The sequence below is a fragment of the Tachypleus tridentatus genome, chromosome 4, assembly GCF_004210375.1.
Source record: "Tachypleus tridentatus isolate NWPU-2018 chromosome 4, ASM421037v1, whole genome shotgun sequence".
In the NCBI taxonomy this organism is placed as follows: Eukaryota; Metazoa; Arthropoda; class Merostomata; order Xiphosura; family Limulidae; genus Tachypleus; species Tachypleus tridentatus.
This window is the reverse complement of record NC_134828.1, coordinates 59370046-59392410: the sequence shown is the minus strand read 5'-3', so window position 1 is coordinate 59392410 and position 22365 is coordinate 59370046. Positions and strand designations below refer to the sequence as shown.

General features: G+C 34.3%; 2 long non-coding RNA genes across 3 annotated transcripts in view; one reads left to right on the top strand and one right to left on the bottom strand.

Annotated features, from left to right (window-relative positions):
* Positions 1-22365, top strand: part of LOC143249216 (uncharacterized) — a 100382-nt gene that overhangs the window by 46000 nt on the left and 32017 nt on the right. The window lies entirely within an intron of this gene.
* Positions 1-22365, bottom strand: part of LOC143249213 (uncharacterized) — a 37600-nt gene that overhangs the window by 11548 nt on the left and 3687 nt on the right. Inside the window, exons 2-3 of one of the 2 annotated variants that reach the window (XR_013027633.1) lie at positions 15078-15169; positions 8654-13560 (exon numbers count right to left, since the gene is read on the bottom strand). This is a non-coding gene — a long non-coding RNA (uncharacterized LOC143249213). Of the gene's footprint in view, positions 1-8653; positions 13561-15077; positions 15170-22365 lie in introns of those variants that run through there. The other variant, XR_013027634.1, reaches the window with a different exon arrangement.

The following is a 22365-nucleotide window of genomic DNA, read 5'->3' as shown; positions in this document are numbered from 1 at the left end:
ATCATTGTTTTCTGCATTGAATCTAGTGGTCAGATGTTCTATGACTGTGTCCTCAAATTCGAAATATTGGCTTCCGTAGTAATCTCTAGTTGTTGCAGAATGGTGTACTGAGCCATCACCTGTGATCCTTCTAGGGGGTCTGCGAAAGCGTGGTAGTTTAATAGATACCAGTTCAAGGGAAGTTTTTATTTCTCAGCTTCATCAAATATCTTGTTGTAATTTTCCTCTGTTCGCAATACCCGCAATTGCTCAACTGTCATGCCAGATACTGTCGTTGATTGTGCTTGAAATGCACGGTTTAGTTGCAGCTAATGGATGCTGAGCCATCAGCAATCCTAAAACTGTCTTTCCTTTGTCAAATCTGTTCAGAAGACCTCGTGCTTTCACTGCTACATCTGATTTTTCATTTGCTAATTCAGACAAAGAATCAACAATGTCACTGTAGTGATCATTAGCACATGTAATTGCAGATAGGCGGCACAATCAGCGTGTTGGACACAGTGTGCAGATGTATTTAACTGGACCATTGTGGCTGTCTGACGATACAATATTTTCAAAGATTGTCTTGTATTTGCCTGACCTTTGAAGCAAGACACCAAGTTCATGTACCCACTGGATAGAATCTCGAACACATTCACAAGCTTCAACTGCATGTTGCATTATTAAATTAGCTTTATGTGTTCCACAGTGAAAAAACAAAGCTGACGGTTGCTTCTCTTTTATTTTTGCCTGGCATCCACTGTACGCACCACTCATGTTAGCGGCTCCATCATAAGTTTGTGCTCTTAATCCTGACAGTGGTAAATTGAGTCTAGTCAGTACATTAAGTATAGTCGAGGATATTGTTTCACCAGTTGTATTGGAAACACTGTACAAACCAAGAAATGTCTCATGGACGTCGAGGTTCTCATCTACGTATCGTACACATATTGCTTTCTGTTCGGCACCTGTAACATCTTGAGTGCCATCAACCATTAATGCAAAGATTTTACTTTGCTGCACTTCGTGTGCTATGTTCCTCAGTATTTGATGGCTGAACATCTCCATTATTTCATTCTGAGCCTGGGGTGATGTGAATGTGATTTTCTTTAACAAGTAGGCCGTCAACTCAGGATCTTCCTCTTCCAGGAGCTTCATTACCTGCGGGAAGTTCCCCTCCGTATCAGTATGTCCACGTAATGCTAAACCTTGACGCAGTAAGAAACGTAAACTTCTGAATATTTTGGCTAGACTTCTTTTATATTCTTCCTGCTGCTTCTTTTTTCCATCATGTAGCTGGATAGTCACTGGAGCTACATCAAATGAACCTTCCGGAGATATAGCGAATCTGTGCTGAGAGGAGGATTGGTGTTCGTTGAATTTCTGTTTTGCCTTTTTCCAGTTGAAAAAACCGGTGGATATCAAGGTATACTCCACTGGCCTCTCCAATTTTTCTGTAAAAAAGCCTCTATTTTCCGTCTTGGCATAATGAAAGCATATGACTTTTTGAGTCTGATTGTCGAAGTGTAGCCATGGGAACTCATCAACCACTTGCCCTGGAAGTTGATATTTTGAGATTTTGCTTTCTGTCGTGGTATTAGTTGTGCGTCTGGATGATATGGCTTTCCACACTGTATCTGTGAAGTGTCAGATTTTTCATTACTGTAAAACTTGTTTCACAACTATCTGAAGGTTCATGATGTGCAATAGTTGCACAAGCATTTTCAGACTCGTCCTCTGATGAACATGGTATTTCCTTTGTATTGCAAGTTTCTATTCCTTTGCTTGAGGTTGTTGGATTACCTGCATCTGCATTGTCACTTGTAATACTAGTAACTGGCTTGCAGAACTGTCTAATATCGGAAAGTTTCAGACGCTTGCTTGTCGTAATTGGAATCTGTTTCCCAGATGACTCAACAGGCTAAAACACAGTCTTTATTGAAAAACTCTAAAGAACAACGAACGAAGATAGAATAGAATGGAAGTAGGACTGAACTGTACAATGTATTTAAGTCGAACGCGCGAACCTCACAGTAACTACCGAGCCGACTGACCGCTGGGACAATAATGTGTGCTAGTTACAACACAAGTAATTGCAAGTTTCTCGAAAAATACTTAAACAATCACAAATATATTATATTCCTGTTACAGCTCATCAAAAGGCAAACACGTGGTGATATAATGTCTATAAGCACGTCTATTAAATAAAAACACCTAAACCAAAACTAGGAATACAATTTGAGTAGAGGCTTCAGGCCGTTAAAATCGCTCCTTTTGTGTTCTAATTATACAAGAAATTACAATATCTTTGCCATCTATGATAAGAGAATATATTGTTCTTTTACCATAAAGCACCAGCACTTTATTAGAGAGCGGTGATAATCTGAAATTTTATGGATTAATGAGGGCCACAAACACAGGTCTAATGAGCCCTGTTGTAAAATCGAGGCTCAGACTAAAGGGAGCGGAGGGGGATGGTGTAGGACGCGTCTGGATCCGAGCGGCCTGAACCTGTCGTTAACCGTACACTAAACGTACACTATGGTCAGTGGATTCGGCAGCTAAGGAGAGTAAGGCGTTCGACAATAAAACCGGCTAGACATGCATAAGAACAAATGGCGAAGGAAAACCGCACAATAGACACATAAGATTGATGCAGCTACAAGCTACAAATGGCTTGCCAGATCTAGATCACAGATCGAATTTCATGTTCTGTTCAATCTGTTGTGATGAAAATGTTATTTAATCATACACTACGTACAAGACGTAGGAATATTCTTGATAGTGCTTGCAAGCCTTTGCATATATACTTAGGCCTACTGACTGATACTGACGAACTATCGCTTAGATCGAAAAGCTTAGAAGCACGCCTATATTAAAGATGTACATTTCGGCTACTGAAAAAGCCTACATCTAGGACAAATTATGTAATTCGACTGGTAAGAACACGAGAATCACACGAACAAACACATAATTCGTAGGCCTGTGATGCAATAAAACAATTCAACAGAGGGGGATGATGAGGGGGATGATTGTACGCACCATACCCCCCACCTAAAATGAAGGGAGGATGTATCCCACCCAACCCCTCAGGATCTACGCCCCTGGACTGTTTTGTTAAGTATGTATGATAGTGCATTAGGCTATGACAAACGTTGATTTGTACAGTTCCTCTTACTAAAAGCTTTCAAATGATTACTTCTTTTATAATTTAACGTCCTTATGTGCGTTTGAAAAACTAATGAGTTTAAATAAAAGATACTGAAATATATATCAAGAATTGAAAGTGTTATTTAGATTAGATGAACACAGGCCAACTTTGCCTTCAAGTGTTATGTATCTGTGACCACATGACGATACTTCTAGTTTCTATAATTCAAGATTTAGCTAAAATTAAAGTTTGTTTTTACTAAATTTGACGTGCTGCCCTTTATATGACCAAGCTGGCCAATGACCTCGAATATTAAACACATCTGACTGCGACCATCCTCTCTTCTTAGGGTCTTTGAAGTGTAGACGATAATGACGTCAGTATTTCCATAGTGGCTTTGTGTACTGTATGTTTGTGACCACATGGTAACCTTTGTAATTCTTAAAGGCTGTGTCAAGATTGCACTCGTGGATAGTTTCAAAGCTGTATGTATTCTGGTATGTTAACTATTAGTAAAGTTAAATAGTAACTCGTTGACTTACTTGATTTAGCCGTATGACGATTATCGATTATAATAATCATCTCATTCAAATAATATGTGTGACTTACTGATGAAAGCGGATGATTAAGTGTTTTACAAAACATTTTCTGAAACAAGTTATGAACAGTTTGGAAATGTATTCTATACTTTCACAAAATTTATGTATGCAAAAATATTTGAAGGTGTATTTGCCAGTAACGAATAACAGTATAGAACATATATACATAAACAAAAAGTAAATCATTCATTCGTTATTTTTACCTTAGCAAATTGTATTAGAGCAGATGTTAAATTATGCAAAATAATCATTTTAACATAATTAAATATGGACATCAATGACATAATCACACGTGAAAGTATAGTAACACTCTCACAAGAAAGTTATTAAAGTCCTACAGATAGTCATTAAAATAATTGTTTCAGTATACTCATTGATAATATGTAAAAGTAAGGGTCAACTTTTGTAAAACTTGTGTGAGGTAAAATTATAACGAAATAACAAATCATGTGTAAAAGGAATTATTTTGTCAAGTTATAGCGTAAAATCGAATTAGTTGAAGTGTGAATTTGATTATTGCATAATATTCAATAGACTTTTTATAGATGAAGCATGTTGAGATACATTGAAAGTCAATTTCCTTAGGATATTTGTTAAAGTATCTTTTATATATTCATTTGCTTATTTATTTGAATCCCGTGATAAAATTGGATCTTTTTTTAGTTTTAGCGTTATGCAAATAATATTTTGAAATGCATAGAACTATATCTAGTTTTAAAAATAATCGGACTATCATAGCACGGTAACTGGTAAAATAATAATTTGAATTGCATAGATAATATATGGTAATTTTTTTTGTCTTCATATGCTTTTTAAGTGTTCCATGCTGAGACAGCAATAACTATTCCTATTTGCAACTCTAAAATAAGGGATTCGATTCCCCTCGGTGGACACAGCAGATAGCCCAATGTGGTTTTGCTATAAGAAAAACACAAGCACGCACGTACTAGCATTTTCATTCTTTTTATTTGTAATTTCCATTTTGTACATGTTTCAAAACATATCAACCAGATTAATTTATTCATTATCGTCATGTTTTGGATATCAAGTTTTAGGTCATATTGATAGCATAAACTCAAACTGGTGAAAATGTAAGTTTTAATTAATGCATAATATTTCCTGATATTTCTAGATCATGTAAATAGAAAGAATAACCAACTAACTAATGACTTAGTGTTCAGGATCTTTTTTTAAGATGATGTAAATGATCAGGAAATGTAAATAACTAATGATTCAGTGTTGTAAACAGATTGAATTAAACAAGGTCATGTTGAGTCATGAAACACGAAGTTTTAATTACTTCATTATATCTTCCTTAATAGGATGATTTAAATGGTTAAAAGACACGTAATAAATAATTTAGAGATAAGTTTCCTTTCAGGACGATTTAAATGATCATGAAAATTAATTAACGAAAGAAAGTACTGGTTTATACTAGCTGTATTAATTATAGTAATGTTGAGACATATTCTGGTTCAATAGATGTATGATGTCGTAGATGTCTGTGATGGCAGCCTATCAACGCGTCCATAACAACCGGCCCTCTGGTGACAGTGTATGGGAATATAGTGTCATTGTCTTTGATGGCATAACCAATTCACTTATTGCTTGTCAACTCCCCAAACACACACTGAGGCGGCATCCTTTAGAAGTGCAACACCCCCTAACTACTACTAGGCCATATAATATTAAGGAAAGATCAGGGTTTCTAACATCAAGGACAAGCATTGGCTTTTTTTGCACTGAAAATATATCACCACCTCACACATTCAAACTAACTTATGTTTTACTGAACTGAAGGCAAATATTGGTTTATTTACGTAAATTTTACGTAAAAAGTTTTCTCAACCCAAACCAGCCGTTTCTACATATATACTTTTCTCTACAAATGGGTTTTCTCGACATCACTGATAAACCAAAGTCTCTAATATTTCGGATAGGTAGGGTTTCTTACCTCGAAGACAGAAAACAGGCTGTAACACTGAGATTGGACTGAGGTTTCAAATGTTGAAGATAGATTAAAATTTTTCATATCAGAGACGGACATTAAGTTTCATCTCTGAAGATAGGTCACTTTTTATAATATATTAAGATATTACATGGTTTCTGTTATTAAAGAAAGACGCTAATTTCCAGAACCCAGGACATAGTGAGATTTCTACTATTCAGACATACACGTTTCAAATATCAAAAAGAAATATTTGTTTGTTTATGCATTTTGCAAAAAGCTTTGCTTCTTTGTTTTTCGAACTTGGAGCAATGCTACTCGAAGGCTATCTGCGCTAGCCGTCCCTAATTTAGCAGTGTAAGACTAGAGGGAAGCAACTCGTCATATCACCTACCGCCAACTCTTGAGCTACTCTTTTACCAACGAATAGTGGGGATTGACTATCACATTATAACGCTCCCACAGCAGAAAAGATGAGCATATTTTTAATTACAGATAATAATTTATAACAATGACAATAAACAGTGATTTCTAATGTTCACAACAAGCAAGGGTTTCTAACATCAAATCGAGAAGCGGAGTTTTACATTCGGAATGAAAAAGGTTTTCTTTTATCAAAGAGACATGATGAAAATTTATAATATTCAGGATGTAACAGGGTTTCTGTTATAACAGAATGTAGCTCGTAAAGAACTGAAAATAGATGGAAACTTCATGTTTATTTGTTTGGTTAGAGCAAAGCCATATTGGGCTATCTGCTATATACAGCGTGCGGATGTTATCTCAGATTTCAGCGTTATTAGTCAATAGACTTACTGCTGTCCTACCGGAGGAGATGGAGATTCTACGTCTTAGTACAGAATAGGATTTATGTTATAAAATAAAAATTATTGTGTAAAGATCTGGGTAAAAGCGAAGGTTTGTAATATTCAGGACTGAACAGGATTTTTGTTATCAAATAAAAGACTAAACGGAGGTTTTTTTAATCATCTAAAGGAAGCATGGTTTCTGTTATCAAAGAAACGTGCTTGTGAGCAGAACTTAAAAAATATGGATTACTAATATTTAGGATAAAATAGGATTTCAACTGTCAATGAAATAAACACCTATTCAGAGCAGAGCAGAGATGTAGATTTATAACATTTAGGATAGAACAGGGTTCTGGCTATCGACGAAAGATCTTCTGCACAGAAGTGATAATAAATGAGAGTTTCTAATATTCGGTGTTGAACAAGACTTCTATTATCAATGTAAGATGAATGCCTACAGATCTCAGAAAATTTGGGTTTTTAATATATAGTACTTAACTTGGTTTATTTTATCAAAGACACATTCTTGTGGACATAACTAAGAATAAATGGACGTTTTTGATCTTCAGAATTGAACAGAATTTCTGTTTTCAAAAAATATGTTTGTGTAAAAACTAATAATAAATGGAAGTTCCTAATTATCAGGCAAGAATAGGATATATGTTATAAATGAAATATGATTAAGTAGAAATTAATGAAATATGATTAAGTAGAAATTAAAATATTTTGTTTTTTTCTAATGTTCAGAATGGAAAATCTTTCCTACTATTAAAGAAGTATTATTGAGTACAGAACTGAGAATACGAGGGCTGTTAAAAAATACGCGGACTGACGTCATAAAACAAAATGTACTTTATTTAGAAGTTACAGATCTGGAACCCCTTCAAAGTACTCTCCTCCCCACTTGTTGAAACAGTCCTGGTACGCTTCTTTTGTAATGTTCTCCAGCTCCTTCGTCGCATTTGCCTTAATCTTGGGAATCGTCTCAAATCTTCTTCCTTTCAACGGTCTTTTGAGTTTGGGGAACAAGAAAAATCGCAAGGAGCAAGGTCAGGTGAGTAGGGGGGGTGGGGAAGAACAGTAATCAAGTGTTTGGCCAAAAACTCACGAGTTCTGAGGCACAAATTTCGCAGCAACGCGGTGCATCTTCAATTTTTCGGTCAAAATCTCGTAACAAGATCCAACTGATATCCCACACTCTTCAGCAAGCTCCCTGACAGTCAGACGTCGATTTGCTCGCACCAGGGTGTTGATTTCGTCGACGTGTGGGTCGTCAGTTGACGTGGAAGGACGTCCAGGACGCTCATCATCTTCAATGGACTGTCGACCATCCTTAAAACGTTCATGCCACTTGAAACATGCCGTACGATTCATAGCAACATCACTGTAAGCCGTGTTAAGCATAGCAAAAGTTTCAGTCGCAGATTTTCCAAGTTTAACACAAAATTTCACAGCCAGTCGTTGCTTATTCAGGTCATGCATTCTGAAATCCGCCAAACGAAAAAATCGCACTTCACTTAAAACCGCGTAGCTAATACACAAATAAAGATATCTGCAATCGAGAAATGGCGTCGTAATCAGCTGATCTGTGCGAGCCTAGCGACACCAAGCGGATTCCCCTGAAACCAACTGGAGCCGCGCAATTCAAACAGTCCGCGTATTTTTTGAACAGACCTCGTATATTGAAGTTTCTTATATTCAGTATGGAACAGGATTTCTGTTACCAAGGAAGGATATTTGTACAGGAACTAAGGATAGAGTATTCAAATATTCAAAACAGAACCGCATTTCTATTATCAAATAAATATGCTTGATAACCGTACAAGGAGTAAATAGTGGTTTCTTATATTCAGAATTGATATGTCTCTGTTTTATTAAAACGATGCTTGTGTACAGAATCGAGAAACGACGAAAGTTTCTAATTTTCAGAATGGAACAGAATTTCCCTTATTAAAGAATAATGTTTCGCTACAGAACTGACATTAGACAAAGGCTATTTCTATTTGCAATTGAACAAGGTTTATCTTATCAAAGAGGGATGTTCGTAACTGAGAAAAGATGGAAGGAAACAAGAGTTTTTATTATTAAAGAAAGATGTTTGTATACAGAACGAAGAATGAATATGGATTTCTAATATTAAGAATACAAAATAATTTCTGTTGTCAAAGAAAACGTTGGTACACAGTGTCATGAATAGGCGGAAGTTTCTAATATTCAGAATAGATTAAACTAAATGTTATTATAAAAATTTTCATGTGTACAAAACTGAGAAAACAGAATAGGACTTCTAATGTTCCGGATGAAACATATTTTATTTTATTAAAGAAACATGCTTGTGCAGAGAACAGAAAACAGAATGGGACTTCTGACGTTCTGGATGAAACATATTTTCTTTTATTAAAGAAACATGCTTGCGCAGAGAACAGAAAACAGAATGGGACTTCTAATATTCAGAATGAAACAGAATTTCTGAATTCAAAGAAAGATACTTACGTACAAAACTAGTAACATATGTAGGTTTGAAATAATGAGAATTTAAAACGATCTATATTATCATATAAAGATACAGAAGCGAGAATAAATGGAGATTCCTAATAACCAAGCTAAAGAAGAATTTCTGTGTGTATGTATATATATATGTGTGTGTGTGTGTGTGTATCAGATATATTTTTTGTGTACAAAATTGAAAAGACGGCTTATAGCATTCAAGATGGAAGAATGTTTTCTCTTTCAAAGAAAGGTATTTATATATGGAAGTGAAAATATACAAAGGTTTATTTAGCAACCCTTATAGAATCCATTAGCACTAAAACTAATATTATGTTTAATGACCAAACTGCCTACAAATAAATGATTTAAGTATGAGCAATCCAATGTCACCAGTTCTAGTCAGCATTTTCATTACACAGATTGAATCTCAAGTGATCAATTCAGCCTTACACCCACCACTATACTGGTACAGATATATTGACGACACAATTGTTGGATTCACATCTACAAAACCCACACTTACTTTTTTTTAACCATGTTAACTCCATACACCCTAACATTACTTTCACCCGTGAACACGAAAAAAACAAACCAAATAGCATTTCTCAACCTCAAAATCACAAGAACCGATACACAAATCAGAACAGAAATCCACAGAAAAATCACCCATACTGGATTATACATTTTCTGGGACTCAGCACATGAAACAAAACAAAAACTCAACATATTAAGAAACCAAATAAACACAGCCATAAAACTGGGCTCACCAGATAAAATTAACGATGAAATCAACAAAATAAAACAACACTTCATCAACATCAACAAATTTTATAAAAACAAACCGTGGAAAAAAATTATATGCACACACCTAGACCAACAAACAACAATAAATCCCAAGAAACAACAAACTACAATACCTTATACTGCTGTATACAATACATTTCCGATATCAGCGAAAAACAACCAGTACCTGGAAAAAAACTTATAACAAAACAGAATATTCCAGTAAACACCAAATTTATTCAAAAACTAGGTACAAAACTAAAATCTATACTATGTAAAAACTACACAGACAAACACAACACCAATATAATTTATAAAATACAATGTAACAGCTGCCACGACTTCTATATTGGAGAAACAAGCAGAAAATAGGACCTCGTAGATTCAAAGAACACAAAAACACACCTTCACACGTTTTTAAACACTGAAAATCAAATAAGCACAACATAACCATAGAAAACTCCCAGATACTAAATAGTGAAACAAACATAAACAAACGCAAACTCAAAGAAACTCCACTTGTACAATAACTCAAATCAAAATTAAACCAATATGAATGAACACCTTTATACCTATACTAATTAATAATCTGCAACGCCCCCTACAATGCCGTACCTGTTTACACTCTCGTGCCTAGGACATGGGCCTGGTAACAGTCAGTACACACTCTCTTTGTTAATTTGAAGATGACTTAAGAAGGTCGAAACGATGTTCTCTACTTTATTTTAATAAAAGTTTTAATACCCATACAAGCCATCTTGACATACATTTTTACGGAATGTAAATATTTAACCATCTCATGTATGAGTTAAGGTATAAGTTATTATGTCATCATGATATATAACTTTTATTCACCTTTTATGTAAGTTGTAAACAGAACTTATTGAATCAACTTATAGTTTAATATTATTTTTATTGTAGAACGTAAATGCTCATCATTTTATATGTGAGTTGTAAATACATCTAGTTATTATTTTTACCTACTACAACTATTTAACCACCTTATATGGGGGCTGGTTATCTTTATCTGCCGTAAAGCTTGTATTTATAACACTTTGTTCTTCACTATAATATCAAGATAAAACTAAAATCGTTATTAAGAAAAAATCTACAACCATTCTTCATAATTATCTTCACTTCGACCCCACTATTTATTTTAATTTTAGGAAACATATATAAGGAACGATAAACTACGCAGAAAAAAGTTTCAACTACACTATTTAAGTCACAACGATTTATAAGAAGCTCTTATTTGTGGCTGTTGTAATAATATATTATTCCATTCACAATTAATTTAACTGCAAGAATAATTCTTTAACCGTTTCAACTTCGTGATGTTTACAGTCGACTTATGCGATCTTAGATTTTATAAGATATATAGTAAGAGCAGTTAACTGTGTATAGATCCCAGAACAAAACATATAATAATCTATTTGGTTAAAAAAATTAACAACGTGAACTTTATTACGTTACTAGTGTATTATTTTGTTACATTGGCTTACAATTTTCCAACACATATCGCTAAAGAATTCCTGTGTTTTTTAAAAATGAACCAAATTAACTAAAAGCAAAAAAAAAACAAAAAACTTAGCGTTAAGTTTCAAGTTTCTACAAAATATGTACAAGGGGTGGACAAAAAAAGTGGTCTCTCTAAAAAATGTTGTTGATTTGTTATATCTTCTACTTAATACCAGAAAATTATGTGAAACTATATGTTTTTAGAAAGCACTTGACGAGATCTGTTCAAATATGACATCAAACCCTAATTTTAACACTGGCTTTCTTAAATACCCAAACTTTTCATGATTTTTTTTATTTAGATTTTCTCAAAAAAGTATTGTACACTTGCTGTAATTTCTTAGATAATATTCCAATTACCTACAAAATGATCAAACAAGTTTCTCTGCAATTGTGGAGTCGTTAAAAGATATCTTAGAAATAAGAGAACCGAAATTATGAAATGGCTAGGTCAATCACCTGATATCAATCCGATTGAGAACTTATGGGCTGAGTTAAACCAATACTCAAAGAAGGAGAGCAGTCAATCACTCAGGAACATCTGCACAAACACATTGAAAGCATGCCACACTAATGTGAAGCAGTAATGAAATCCAATGGAATTGCAACTAAATATTAACTTGTGAAACTGATTTCTGCTATTTTGAGTTTCATTTACCGTTCCATTATTGCAGAGAAACTTGTTTGATTATCTTGTAAACTAATTAGAATTAGAAGATCTAAGAAACTACAGCAGTTGCACAACACTTTTTATGAAATAAATTTAACTAAAATCATGAAAAGTTCAGTTTTTTACGTACGCTATTGTTAAAATTAGGACCTGAGATCATATATAAACAGATCTCGTAGAGTGCGTTCTAAAGACGTATAGTTTGACATATTTTTTTGTTATCGAACAAAACATATAATAAATTAACAATACTTTTAAAGGAGCCATTTTTTTCCATCTCCTTAAAGAGAAGGTGAAATAAAGCGTTATGAAAACGAAAGGTTCTATTAACGCTCCACTAAAGTCGAGACAATTTACTTGGAAGACAGTCGACCCTTTAATCACTATAAAATACGCCCTAGAAGCATTTCGACTATTTCGTTTTGACATACACTTTTTCTCTTTGTTCGTATTTTGGTATTATCTTGTAGACTTCTGTCTAGACTCTGAGCATTAGTTTGACAGTATTTTTTGGAAATCTTTTAAAGTGAAATGACATCTAGGTATTCTCCTGTTCCGTCTTGATCGAGTTAGTAATTTAAGTTCAACAACATACATTCATTTTAATAATATTCGCAATATTTGAATAAAATACGTTAGCCGAACAACAAAATCGAAGATGAAAAGTGATAAAAACCCACGGGTCATCAATCTAAACTGAGAATATTGTGTTTGTTAGCACTTAAGGCCACAATCTGAATTTCAACTTCATTTGAATTTCAAGGTGTATCAAAGTAGAAAGGAAATATGTGAATATTATAGGAATTTTTGATGGTTTGTCTTTTTTTTATGTCCTTACAAGAAGAAATGATAGCATAACGAACTTCCGTTGATCAAACTATTCTTCCTACAACTGGTCGACCCTTTGTACAAATACTTTCAGAAATGTATAGTTTATGTTAGTGTAAAAGATTACATCTATACGTACTGCTACGCTACTACCATAACAGTATTTTTTACATTGTCATTATTACAGTGGTAGGTTTAGAAATTTTATATTCACCGTACAAACATACATAAATTTGTCAAAACACACTGGTAAAAGCTAGTAAAAGTGTATTTATATGTCTATCAATGACGTAGATACGATTCGCAAGTGTCGATGGCTGTCTGGAATTGCATGTTTGCCCGAGGTGAGCGTGCTACGTGACAACCACTTGAGTAGAATGCTCCCGTCAGCGTATACCTTAACGGCCCATCGGGAAGCGGCTACGGTCAAGAACCACAAAACCCTAGTGGAAAAACGCATTCAGAAACCGTCATTTGCCTCAGTCTTCTCCTTTGACAGCTTTATTGATATTTCAAACTAGACACACCGTTCTAAGTAAACTGTTTGTCGAAAAGCTTAACTCCGCCTTTTCGCTTAGACCTTCAATGTTCAGATGACAATCACTCGAGTCATTCCGCAAGACTGATAACAGCTACTGGTTAACTTGCTGCTACAGTTGGATACGAACACTATAGCTTCAACTCCTGCTAACGTTTCTTCGTACTCGACACGAACAGTGAAGGTATGAACGTCAGGACAGTGCTTGTGAAGGTAACACATTTTAATCGTGGACAAAAACAAGCATCTAATAACAAATAAACTATATTGAAGTTCATGAGTAGTACAAATATAGGTTTACTGAACATAATTGTAACATATTAAAAATGTACATATTACTACAATTTATGCATGAATTCTAATGTAACTGGACAGATATGCCGTACAAGTTGTCAATACATTTTCTAATCGTTATTTAAAGTCTATAACCACTGTCTACAGTACGTTCTGCCTAAAAAGACTAAAATATGTAATTTACAATTTAATATGTATTATTCATAGCGCGTATAAACATCAGATCTCACCATTCGTAACAAACTTGCTGTAACTTAAATAAAAAAAACTCTTCACAACACATCTATTGTATAATGAGCGGTGTATTCTCACAAAAATCTTCATTCCAACGTGAAAAATAGCACATATCTCCCCATATTCAAAATCTTCTTTCAACGTGATTAAACAATACATTCTCATCACAGTCAAAATCTTCATTTCAGCACAAATAAACAGCACAGTCAAAATCATTCCAGAGTGAATAAATAGTATAAACCTTTATTCCAAAGTAAATAATTAGTACATGTTTCATCACACCCAAAAACCTTCATTAAAACGTGAATTAACAGTATACGACTAACCACTCTCAAAACATCTGAAACGTAAATATATCACCATACATACAAAACCTTTATTCCAAAGTCAATAGTTAAAACATGCCTCCAAACTCAAACCCTTTATTCCAGCGTGGATAAACAGTAAACATCTCACCACACACATAACCCTTCATTCCAGCGTGGATAAACATCTCACCACACACAAAACCCTTCATTCCAGCGTGAATAAACAGTAAACGTCTCACCACACACATAACTCTTCATTCCAGCATCGATGAAGAGTAAACATCTCCCAACACTCAAACCCTTTATTCCAGCGTGGATAAACAGTAAACATCTCACCACACACATAACCCTTCATTCCAGCATGGATGAAGAGTAAACATCTCCCCACACTCAAACCCTTCATTCCAGCGTGAATAAACAGTAAACGTCTCACCACACACATAACTCTTCATTCCAGCATGGATGAACAGTAAACGTCTCACCACACTCAAAACCCTTCATTGAAATGTGAGTAAACAGTCCACGTTTTACTAACTTCATAACTAAAAGAAAACAACAAAACTATGCGTCTCACTACACCCTTCACTGACACGTCAGTAAAAAGAAAACCTCACCACACTCATAATTTTCACTTAAGCGTGAATGAATAAGATACGTCTCATCATTTAGAAAATATCGAATTTGGAATACATATACATATTATATATTTGATAACAGCACCCTTCTTAGGCGAATAAGTAAGAAATATCTCGAAATCTTGATTCTAAAGCGTGGACATAAACTAACTTGTGTTTAGTTTGCAGACTCTTCAGCGTAATAATACATGTTTATATGCGTAGGTGTATTTACTGTTACTTTATCGGAACGTCCACACACATTTGGAGTGCAGTACCTTTATTTGGATATGCAAAATACTCTAACTACTTACGTGACAGGTGTCTGTGAGATCCCAAATAAGAATGATGTTACAAGCCTCATGCTGCACCGAGAACTACTTCCTTCGTCGTTGACCGTGTCAGTCTAATGAACATGAAAATGTTCTGTTACTAGACATTATAAATTGCATTGAAAGAAGTTTCTGGCAAAAATGGCGGTAAGTCGTAGACTAAACATATTTTGTAGACCAAAGAGGAAAGTATTTTAAAACTGCCTTCACAACTTCATAAACTGTACTCGAATAACTGTCTTTTGATTTCACTATCGTCAGAATTCTTTCTGAGAGAACAGGCCCGGCATGGCCAGGTGGTTAAGACACTCGACTCGTTATCCGAGGTTCGCGGGTTTGAATCCCCGTCACACTAAATATGCTCGCTCTTTCAGCCGTGGGGGCATTATAACGTGACGGCAAATCCAACTATTTGTTGGTAAAAGAATAGCCCAAGAGTTGGCGGTGGAAGGTAATGACTAGCTGCCTTCTCTCTAGTCTTATACTGCTAAATTAGGGCGGCTAGCGCAGATAGCTCTCGTGTAGCTTTGCACGAAATTCAAGAAACAAACAAAAACAATCTGACAGAACAAAAACAAACTTACTTCACTAATTTCAGATCCTTATTATTTATCTTATTAAATAATAAGGATAATACTAGATAAATATATCTAGATAAATACTAGATAATCTAGTATTTTAGATTATCTACCTTCCTTAGAACGGCTTTTAGAATTGGAAAATTCTCTTCTGTTACCATAACATTCACGTTGCAAACAAAGACGTTACTCTGCTCTTAGTAATTCAGAATTCGTTGTTCTCCTAAACATTTTGCTGTACGAGTTCTTCCAGTTCTATGAAGAGCTTTTAAGTCTCCATTATTCAAAATACTATGTGTTTTTGGTGCTATTTCGTTAGATAATGTAGCGTATTTCACTTCGGAAAGTTGTTTATCTTACATTCTCAGATGTGGCGGTGTTAATCCATTAAATTAGCAATTTTAGGCTGCTGGTATAAAGTGTTGATTAACTTCTGTAAATCTATAAAAGTATTCATATAATAGACTGGGCAGACGACACTGAAAATTAATAAAATCTGACGTGACAGTGGGTGCCTGTCTAGCAGAAGTGTAATTTATAAAGATTATTTCTTTCATTGGGTCCTCAAATACGTCTGTCATCAACAACAAAGAGAAAAGGTCGTTGGTAACAAAGCGAGAGGAAACACAAGTTTAGAAGGCTCTGAGGTGTAACATGAGAACAAATTATGCCGACCGACAAAATTCTGATGAAGTAAACTAAATCACATTCATTTCATTATAAGAAAATTATAAAAATTTCACTGAAACAAAATAATAAATAACTCCAAAACAGACTATCTAGACCATAAATGAACAAGTGTTATCTTTTGGACTATAATATTTTAAATTTGTTTTGTTGCTGTTTTGAATTAAGCCCAAAGCTACACAATGGGCTATCTGTGCTCTGCCCACCACGGGTATCGAAACCCGGTTTTTAGCATCGTAAGTCCGCAGACATACCGCTGAGCCACTAGCGGACAAATGTGTTTCGAATAAACAACGAGCTATCTCTTGAAAATTCACTCTATTTGGGATAAACATGTATCGTATTTTCCGAAACAAACTCTTTCTAAAAGAAATAAAAAAATATCTTGCCACTTTAAACACATTCGTTACAGTTCCATTATCTACATATATTTAATTACTCATCATTCTTTCAATGTAAGAAGAAAAATACCAACACATACACAACAAATTATTTCTAGTGTTAATAACAATATATCTGTATAGCCAGCAACACATTCATTCTAGCATAAATAAACAATACATTTCTAGTCGTCTCGAACTAATTCATTAAAGCATGAATAAACAAAGCTCTTTGACGATCTGTAGCGTATTCAGTATAGTGTGAATATCCAACAGTATGTTAACTTTATGATATATTTATCTGTACAGTATGTAAAACATAATCTATTGTTACAAAATATATCAGTCTCTTCTCAGTTCATTACTATACAAATTAAACATCTGAGACACATCAGGATATGAAATAAAGATAATTCGTCTTTCAGGATAAACTTCTAAACGAAAATTTTGTAGATCTTTACATCGCTGCAGTTCATGACGTTTCACTTCTTTATGGACCAGAGTTATAATGAACAGTAAGGGAAGCCTGGTCGTGAAGTTGCATACTTAAAATCTGTGGTGTCTACTACTCTGAAAGAGCTGTTTTCATTCCATCTTTAGGGTTTCGAGTTACTTCACTTGAAACAATGTATTTCAAAGAGCATCACATACATGAAGAGTGGTGAGAAAGAATATTACTCCATTCACTCGAGGCCCGGCATGGCTAGGTGGTTAAGGCGCTGTACTCGTGATCTGAGGGTCGCGGGTTCAAATACCCGTCACATCAAACGAGCTCGCCCTTTCCTTCGTGGGGGGCGTTATATTGTGTCGGTGAATCCCACTATTTGTTGGTAAAAGAGTAGCCCAAGTGTTGGGCATTGCATAAGGGTGACTGATATTATGCTCCATTAATATAAAGTTAGGACCAAATCCAGTGTGCACAAATAACTGTAGACTGTTAAATCCACATAGTATGTGTGTGACATTAACAACTGGTTCCGCAGGCAGAATTTGATACTTTTGAGACGGTTCAAGGTTCTACCCATAATGAGTATCACTTGTACTTTGCTACAAGTTGAATAGCAAATCATCCGTAAATATAATTCTACTGCGTATGTTATTGGTGATACATTTTCTACCTTGCTGTAAGCAAAATAAAACTCACTGAGTATATGGCATACCAAATGGATTTGAAATTACTATTTCTAAATCCCCTCCATATTGATAGTTCTTCCAGTTGCAGCTGCGGACATTTTATTTAGTCTTGGAACAGGTACTTTCATTCTAATATGAATAAATACTATAAACAATATAAATAGAGATACAGGTATCATGACGGCGTTTAACTTATGTTTATAGTAGTTATACGCCTTTTACAACATAGTTGTTTTTGTCAGAATAAATAAGATTGTTTCAATGAACTGATCTCTCCATGTTTAAAAGTATATAAATAAGTTTAATGTAATAGTATCACAGATAGAATACGTTCATTTAATAACAATATTTTTATATGTTACAAATATAATATAATTAAATCCCTCAATACTGATTGAACTGCTTTTCTTTCGAATAATGGTAGTTATATACAGAGACATATCTGTATGTAAGGTCAGTTCAGTACACGTAACAGCTTGATAAAGTATGTATAGAAAAAGCAATGCCTCAGTGTGTAAAAACTTATCAAAATTACGTATGTTTCAGATAGCATCCTATGACTACCACGCAGTGCTTGACTGGAGTCGAAGTTTCGTATAATATCAAAGACTGTGAACCATCTTCGGCCTTTCACAAACAAAATAAGGCATCCTTTATAAGCGCTATTTTTCTCATACCCTATGAAATGTTTATGTTTCACAAGTTATAGCTAATTTCACATGATTCATAGTTTTTGGATGTTTCCGTAGCATCAGTAAGACAGAGAAAGGCGCGTAAAATACAGTGTTGTAGGTTACGCTGCATACTAATTACAACCGTATGCGACAGCCTCCCTCTGGACCATAATGGTATGATCTTATTATTAGCTAAATGAATGAGTTCAACAATGAACGTAGTCAAGTAATTTCGTCATGTTCAGTTACTAGACCTTCCATTATTTCGGTGATAAAGCCTACTCAAGCTCTCTAACATTGACACTCTATTTAAATCTTCAAAAGAACGGAAATAGAAGTCAGGAAATTGGTTCAATAAATTGTCCCATCAGCGATAACCATACACTGGCGTAACTGCTAGTCGCCATTGAGCCACGTGATGATCCTCTAAGTAAGGGTGACACGTCTGTCCGCCTCCGTATCCGGGATGATCGTGGCTTGTAAGTGTTGATTTCAATTTAGTTTGCGACATTCACCGTTCCCTCTCTAATGTTTACTTTGTTTCTTACACATACATATATATATATATACAAGCGAATGTATGTTTTGTGGTTTTGTTTTCTTTACAGCCTTTCAGCCTACTCATAATTGGAAGACTTCCTTCAGTGATGCAAAACAGCGATAAAAACAACACTAGTTCCTCTATGCCAAAGTGTAGTTAGTTTTTTATACATTTTGCCATCAAACGCAACATCGAGCCCACAATACACCAATTATACCATGTATGTCGTATAGGCTAGAAAAGTGACAAAAAGTGACAAACGACTATTTTAAATGCATATACACATATATGCTTTATTAGAATGAGTTACAAACCCTTCATTTCTAAATGTCTAACTACGATTGATTGGTTAATAATTCTGAAATTTTTAGGATTGGTTTGTGAGCCTCGTTTTCGCAGTCAAACACTCATGATATTTTACAGGATTTTAACTTAGTGTTCAGTAATGTTTAAAATTGCTAGTCGTTAAGTAATATTAACTGAAAATAATATAAAATTCTCCTCAACATATAAATTATAGATTAATCTCAAAAGTATTGTAAATAGTAAAGTCTAAACAATTTAAATTTACAAATAAAAGAGTTTTCTCCCAGCTGTGACTCAGCAGTTTGTCCGAGAGTTTATGATGATAAAAACTAGGTTTCGATACCTGTGGTTGGCACAACACAGGTAACCCTTGTGTAATATTGTGCTCATCAACAAACATATACAGGATGGCCCGTAAGTCCCTACCCATCTATATATCTTATGTATCCAGTGTATCTGTGTGCTGTCCCTCATTCTCACTGCATGATATTATGCGACGCCATGTTCTGTGAGACATTTTCTTCAACATAGCAGGGGTTATTGTTACAAATACGGCGGTAACAGCTGTCTTCAACTCATCATTAGTATTATTGAATATAACATAATAACATAAGGATGTGTAAGGACTTACGGGCCACCCTGTATATATACATACATACACATACACGTAAGTATAATATTAATTTTGTGCTCATCAACGAACATGTATATATATATATATATATATATATATATTAGGGTAATATTAATATAAATTTTACTTAATGTGCAAAAATCTCAGGCAACTGTGTGTAGAAGTATCAAAAATGATCCGTGATAAAGTACTGAGTGAATACTACGGTAAACAAAGAGTTAAAATTACTTTTATAGTGTTCGTTGTCTTTAAACACTGTTAACATCTTTTTACTGCTTTCCATTATTGCTGGTGGTTTGTTAGTTTACAGTATTAGTAAATAACTCCCACTGATTTCAGTGCTTTATTGGGTAAATATGAATAATAGGTTTTGATGCATTTTGAGTAACTGGGAACTACTAACTTGCCATTGTTTAGTCTCACTCAAAGAGTTCTACGAGCACGCACGTGTTTTGACCAGAATGAAGTTTTCTCATACATTAACGATAGATGGCATCTCGAACAGGAGTGAGTAATTAATTAGACATAATTGATAGCTAAATTATTTGAAGTACGTAATATCTCCAACATAAAACCCAATTATATGACTGTCTACTATTGTCCATCTGATAAATTACTTCCACTGCATTATGATTTTCGTTGTTCAAAAATAGCTATTACCATATAAATCAGCAATGAAAAACAAAGAGTAAAAGGCAACATAATCAAATCCCAAAAATAAAATATATCTGAAAATTAAGTTTAACAATAAACTATATCTCAAAATCACGCCAGCAGTAAAATATATATCAAAATCAACTTCTACAGTAGATTGGATATATGCCAAACACAATATCAACAGTAAAATAGATGTATGTGAAAGCCAACTTCAACAATAAAATATACTCAAAGCCAAGATCCACAGTACAATACATCTCAAAGTCTAGTTTGCCTCTTGAAAAATATCATGAAGTATTACAGATGCGATAAAAACGTACAAAACAGCTAATAACTCTTACAACTAAAAATTGGTCCAGTACCTAGAAAGAGGCGTCAAAACTTTTGTTTCTCTTACACCAGCTTAAACTAGCTGTAGTGGGGATAGTAATAATGTATTCTGTAATAGTAATGAAGAAGTCTTTAACTGTAATAATGTATTCTTATTCAACTTCGATACTTAAAAAATGGTTCATATGACTGTACGTGTATAGTAAAGCTTATCTATGTAAATACGATACTTATATAACTATTAGTGATTGACTGTGTAAAGTATAATACTTCACAATGACATAAAACATTTTGTTAGTATAAAAGGAAAAAACCTAATAAATAATGTTTAAGCCTACTTTCTTCATGTAGTATTATGAACTGCCTTAAATAGTTTAAAGCCTTCTTGGAAAAAAACTTTTCAGCAAGTCTACACAATTTTAGTAATTTTGATTTTATGCGACAGGCCTACACGGAATCAAACTCGGTTTGCTATGACAATAAGCAGTAAGCTTCATTTTACATTAGTAATTACAGTTTTACGCTATAAGCCTAACTTTTTCATGATGCGATATGAACAACCTTGAATCTAACATATCTATATTTGATTTTTTCTTATAATGCCTTACCCATTTTCAATTTTTATTACACACAAAACATAATGTGGATAATGCCATAGCGACTCTCAATACGATTTAGTCACTCAGCTAATAGTTCTGTGAGGTTGTTAGGGCATTTTATGACAATAGATTCCTCTGTCAGATGAGAGAGGGTTATAAGCACGTTTACTCTGAACATTCTGTGCTTGATTCACTGTCCAATATGATCTTACATGAAAAGACAAATCGCGGAGTTGAAAAGGACATAAAACATCTAAATAAATCCAAAAGAGATGTTGAAAATTAATAAGACGGTTTGTTTTGAATTTCGCGCAAAGCTTCATGAGGGCTATCTGCACTAGTCGTCCCTCATTTAGCAGTGTAAGACTGGAGGGAAGGCAGTTAGTCATCATCACCCAATGCTAGTTCTTGGGCCACTCTTTTACTAATGAATAGTGGGATTGATCATAGAATTATAACACCCCCGTGGTTGAAAGAGTTAGCATATTATTGTGATGGATATTCGAACCCATGACTCTCGGAATACGAGTTGAGTGCCTTAACCACCTGGACATGCCAGGCCTAATAAAACGGTATTGTTTTTAAAAAGAATAAATTTGATGAGAGTGGTAGTATAATTTTTGCTAATGTTTCGCTTAATATTATAGTTCAGTAATACGCCAAAAAATCCACTGCAAGTAAGGAAAACTAAAAAAAAAGATATTAGCTCATTCAAAAGTGGCTGCAAAAGAGGAAAGTTCATGAAAAATA